At 36.5% G+C, this 6,000-nt stretch overlaps 1 protein-coding gene across 1 annotated transcript in view; it reads left to right on the top strand.

The window, feature by feature from the left end:
- Positions 1 to 3,742: 3,742 nt before the first annotated feature.
- Positions 3,743 to 6,000, top strand: part of tspan4a (tetraspanin 4a) — a 163,402-nt gene continuing 161,144 nt past the window's right edge. The window contains exon 1 of the mRNA XM_038700589.1: positions 3,743 to 3,849. The gene's annotated coding sequence lies outside the window, so the exon portion shown is untranslated. The remainder of the gene's footprint in view (positions 3,850 to 6,000) is intronic.

The raw sequence follows: 6,000 nt of genomic DNA, 5'->3' as shown, positions 1-6,000 counted from the left end.
TAGATGTATTTTCACATTAGATGCAGAACTGTTCGCAGTTGAAAGCTTGTTGCTGGCCGCACAAAGTTTACAATGGATGACAATGTTCTTTGCATCTTAGACTGCAACACAATATTGGCAATACTTAGCCTACACCTGTCAAAATAACTCCTTTCTCCCTCGTTCTCCATTCTTTCTTTAGATACTTGGATTAGTAACTGTTTTGGAAATAGTAATCCCTTACACTACTAGTTAATGGGAAAAGTAATAATATTAGGTAGGCTACTGCCCGACACTGTGTTCGAGATATCTCTCTGGAAAGCATTGGTACAATAATGTTTTTTGAGGGAATTAAGTTGCCATCCTAAACTTTTTACCCGCTATGCAATAACCATCTTTTATACAGTCTATGGCAATAACATTTAAATGACTAGGAATTACAGAACATACGGCTACATGAAAATTGTAATAGGTGGAATATTTAATTACATAAAGAGGACAAAAAGGTTGCCTTTTTAATAACTAGTCAGGGACAACAGATGAAAATTTGCCTGTTGAGATAACTCTGGCTCATTTAAAGTTACTTTGCTGTCAATTAATGAGCACTGTCAAATAAACAAATAAATAAAATGAAATGAGTCTGCTCAGCATTTAAACCACGTGCCACTGCATTATGTGATTTTGATTGCTTGATATTCTCAATAACTGTAGTGAGGCACCTGTTCCAAGTATATCATCGTGCCCTCCAGTAATAGCTACAGTACCTGAACATTACTCTTATTTGCAATAATATGGGGACAGTTTAATTTAAGAAACCATTACACGTGGTGTGATTGCCTTGCTGGGCCTGTATTCAAAAGCAATACTTCAACCCTCAGGCTTAAACAGCATAATGATACTGTCACTTACCCCATTACCAACCTTGTAGGTCTGCTTTACTGACATATTAATATTTAACAATATCTCACTGTTGACAGAGAGTCAGGACCAAACTGGTCTCAAAACATTAGTAATAAATAGAAGGCATTGATCATTAACAATGAACTTCATATCAATCCATGTGTGAAAACCTTCCTTCAATAAACCAATTTCCACACCAAAGGCCAAAATAAACAAAAGCCTACACCAGTGCAGTTAGGATACACTAACTGTGTGATCTCTCTCTCTTGACGAATGTCAGGTTAGTTATGTTAAGGTTGTGCACCTATGCTTATTCTGTGGTTTTGTGTATCTGTGACAATGTTTGTGGCACTTAGGAGCATTAAAAAAATAATCATGTTACTCTTTTCTTTTAGCATTGTGTACAACATTGTATATTACATTAATTGCATTAAGTGTCTTGCTCAGGGACACATTGTTGGATGTGTCACAGTGGGAATTGAACCCAGGTCTCTCACACCAAAGCATGTGTCTTATACACTGCTCCATCACCACTCCATATATGACAGCCATATGAATAGTTTACGCTGTCACACTCATGAACAGTTAAATCCATGACTGAAGCCACTATCATATGTAATATAAACATTGTGCCATAATCTGTCCATAATATCCTTTCAGACTATACCTACTGTGCATATACTTTCAATATATGCACACTGTGATGGTCCAGGGTCTCTGTCAGGGATTGTGTGTGTTGCGTTTCAGGGTTGCAGCTTCCTGGTTGGGTTGAGATGGAGACCATTAAGAAACTGTAGGCAGCTGGCCAGTGTCTTCAGGTAATCTGAATATGATCTACCCCATCCTGGTAGTTTGGAGGCTCACTGTCCCCTGACATCGCCTTGTGTATTATTGGTTTAATTTTCTAGTTAATCATTATTTCAGTTGTTCTTGTAATATGTATAGTCCCAGCTGTTGAATTCAGCTTTTGTTAACTTTGTTAAGCAAAATTAATATCAGTTAAATAAAAGTCCTATATTTTAGTTAACCCTTTCTTGAGTCTCCCTTTTTTTGGTATAAACTTTGAGCTTGGCCATAACAAAATTAAGCAATTTTTATAAATAGAGTAATTTATTATCCACTCAGCATCCTTTGCACTGCCATGCTTATACATACTGTACAGTACACTGTAATCTGACTTGTGTATAGTTGTTGTCCAGCTCTTGCCTGTATAGAATAGCTTGAAGTTTATGTTTGTTTAGCTATATGCCTGTTGCTTTACTGGCTTGTAAATGTGTCCTCTGCATTGTGTGTGAGTATAATGAGAGCTACTGAGAGAGATGTTTCAACTCACTTTGCCAATGAAGTTGATTCGGATTCTTAATATCTCCTCATCATGCAAGCCTTTACATTAAAAAAAATCCATTGATTTTTATCCCATCCATATTTATAGTTAGTGTAAACCTTGACATATACAGTTACCCAGCTATTTCATTCAGCTCGTGTGCTAGTGAGAAAAAGAGGAAACCGTCACTTATTTACTCACCTCTAACTTTGTTTAACAGCAAAAACAGTCAAATATTTTTAGCCACACTAGCGGCATGGCTTTAGGGATCTCTGTTGTCACCACTTTGACTTAGACTGAAATATCTCAACAACTAATGGATTGCAGTGGGAATTTAGTGCAGACGTTCATACTCCCTAAAGAATAGACTCTGGTGACTATTCCTCCTCTTCCTTTGAAATATCTCAATATCTACTAGAGGGATTAGCAGAAAATACATTCATTCACGTTCATGTAGATCCACTGACTTTTCCTCTAGCGCCACCGGGTTCACATTTTTGGTTTTGAGTGAAATGTCTCAACAACTACTGGATGGATAGTTGTGATATTTGATTCACACATTTACTTTCCTCTCAGGATTAATTTTCAGCCAAGGTAACAGATCTGTGAGGCTGTAGTCACAGAGGTGCTTTGACCTAAATGCTAATGGTACATAATATGCTAACAATGACAATGCTAATGTGCTAATGTTTAGCAGCTATAATGTTTACCATGTTAACCATCTTTGTTTAATGTGTCAGCTTGCTACCATTTGAGGATTGGTACTAACATCTGAAATTGATAGGAATCTCATTCATTTTGCCAGTGAACCAAATAATTACATCAATTGAAATTTTGATCTGTTGATGGTGCCAGACAAATAGCTAAGGAATCACAGAAGTTATTAAAACTTGTCTGTACATCTTGGCCTTGTATTTCTTTCTACAAGAAACAAGAACAGAAAAGTAAAGAAAACAAAAAAGTATTTGACAGTAAATATAGGCTACAGTAGCCTCCATCCAAAAAACAGTGACAAACAATAAAAATGTTCACAAACCAGTGCCAAGAGGAGATGGCTGCATTACAGTCCAAACTTAGGAATATGTTCCTTTAAGTACCCTTAAGATAAAAAATATATCACATCCTATTATATCTCTTTTAATTTACATCAAGTTGAATCTTATTTACAAAGGAAAACCCTCTTTAATATGATGAGTTCCAAAATATAAATTGTATGTTGATGATGAATGTATTACTTTTGGTTACTTTGATGAAAAAGAATTAGCTTATAAACCAGCAAACTGTTTGTATTTATTATAAGTAGCTATTTGTATTCATCCGATGTTGCTTTCTAAATCACCTGACTGAATCAGAGCAAATTAGCCTATAAATTACTTTTGGAAATTGTCAGTGAGCCAAAAGTTCTACAAAGGATCATTATTGCTTTTAAGTGCTATAGCTTTATTCACCACTAGATGTTGCCAGTTTGCTGTTTGGCAGGTCAGTGACAGTCACATGTGCATCCATGTTGAGAGAGAGAGAGAGAGAGAGAGAGAGAGAGGGGGGAGAGAGTCTGTGGAAAGGGAACAACTTGGGAAGTTTTGTCATACACTGAGGGAAGAAGAGGGACAACCAGGAGAGAGTGTACAGTGTGAGATAAGTGAATGGTAAGTAATTTTCACATTTCTCTTATTCAAATGAGATGTGTCAACTAACTGGCTCTTCTTTCTGACTTTCTCCACTTCTCTACTCCTTAACTTTTCTCTTTAATTCTGTATTCTAGCTCCAACCAGATGTCAGTGACCTTGTTTAAGAGATTTAACTTTGATAAATAGGGAGCTTTTGGGGAGCGAGTTTGTCTAATTAGAAGGGATAAACTATATCCTGGTTCCATTTATCTTGTGTGAATTGGTTAATGAGTGTTGCACTTGGTTTACTTAAGGGTGGGATTACATTAATCATACTTGAGCTCAGTATGATTTGCTCATGAAACCACACTTAAATTCTGGCCAGTATGTTTTTTGTTGTTGTTGTTGTTGCTTGTAAGTTGTATGTGAGATTGTGAAAAATGTGGTGATGTATGTGAGAATGAGGCTCTCTGATTGGCTGAGGAATGTTACTCTGGACCTCGATGAAAGACAAAAATACAACATTTCGAAATACCAACCATTCCTCAAGCTATTCCCTCCCATAATTTTTTTTTCTGGAGGGGTTACAGGAACTTAAGGCCTCACTGACTCCTCAAAACCATGGCTGGCTGGCAAAGTGCAGTGGAATTCATTGCCATACAATGTGCCCTTATGTTAGGTTAGAAGAAGTCTTACATTCTCCCAGATGAAGCTGCTCCATATTACATGTGGCACATGAAAAATGTATCTAAAATTCAATGAAGGCAGTATTGAAGGGATACATATCCTAAAAACTGTTAAAACAGCAGGTTTTCTTTTTTGTATTTCTGAGCCTATGTCGCTGTTTTGTGGTGCATTTTTTTCTTATTGTTGCATCAGTTGGATTTGAAAGCAGAAAAAAAAATCTCAGTTGTCCAAAAACATCCACGCTGAAACAACTAAATGGTTTTTGGCATCTGTGCCTCAGAATCAAAGATAAAATAGACTACATTTTGTGCTGATTCTCAACAGTTATACATGGAAAAACATATTGTCATAGAGTGAGAGATGCCATTTTGGCACTCACATGAACCACAATAGACCAGAATGCAGTGCAGCTACATGACATATGAATAAGAAACACCATTACAGCATTTTCTCAGCCATAAAAACTCAGATCTACTTCACTTTCCACAAAACACATATGACTATTAAAAGTTTATACCCTTCCTTTACGAGTTGCTGGGAAGTGCTAGCTCTATTCCAGATTACTACACTGCTGCCCACATTTTTGTTTTTTTCAGCAACTTGAACAGAAGTAAATAATATTTAAATATAAAGTTCAGTCGCCAGTTCATTAGGTACAACAAGCTAAAACTAATTCAGTCTAATACAACAGCCCCGCAATAAATCCTACCTTCATGAAGGTTATGTTCAGTGTTTGTCAAACATGAACTGTATTGCATCATGCTCAATACTGAGTTGATTATTTTGATTTTTAGCTCTAATTTTAATTTATAAGACTTGATTTATAAAGTAAAACAAATTAAATAAGAGTACTTGCTTTTTTCCATTTATTCTCATCATTCATGAACATGTGATTTATGACTATTGGATTGGATTGGAGTATCTCTACTTGTTATGGGCATTTGTTGTTATTTCTGATATTTCCAAAACCTGAGATCAATTGATAAGAAATCAATAGATTAATCAGCAATGGAAGTAACTGTTGGCTGCAGCGTGGGAAATGTGGTACACAAATGTAGATAGACAGGGAAACTTCACAGAAGTACACTACATTATTGAAAAACTCCTGAAATGTACTGAAAACAATTATAAAACTATTTAAGGGCACATGTTTCCTTTATAAATAAACTCAGATCATGTTCTATATATAAGCTGTTGACTGCTGCCCATGAAATCCCCTGCACTTTGCAGCTCACAGTGCCAGTCAGACTGCCTTGACACATTCCAGGATGTGCACAGAGCAAGTAAAGAGAAGGAGGCAGCTTCCTTTCCCCATGTCCTCCCACATTAAATCAACTCCAGCATGGCTAAACTGATGAACTGATGGCTGTGGACATTTGGCAGCTGCACACTGTTTACATTTAGCCTGAAAACACTGGCCAAGACCAAAGCTGCTGCCAACACACAGTTTTCAATCTGACTCTGTGTTTTTCCTTGCTGTTATGAAGTGCATATGGCATGGAT

This window comes from Micropterus salmoides, unplaced genomic scaffold (assembly GCF_014851395.1).
Source record: "Micropterus salmoides isolate LMB-PRFRI ecotype aquatic unplaced genomic scaffold, ASM1485139v1 Ms_hic_scaffold_6, whole genome shotgun sequence".
Classification (NCBI taxonomy): domain Eukaryota; kingdom Metazoa; phylum Chordata; class Actinopteri; order Centrarchiformes; family Centrarchidae; genus Micropterus; species Micropterus salmoides.
This window is presented reverse-complemented; position numbering and strand designations above follow the sequence as displayed.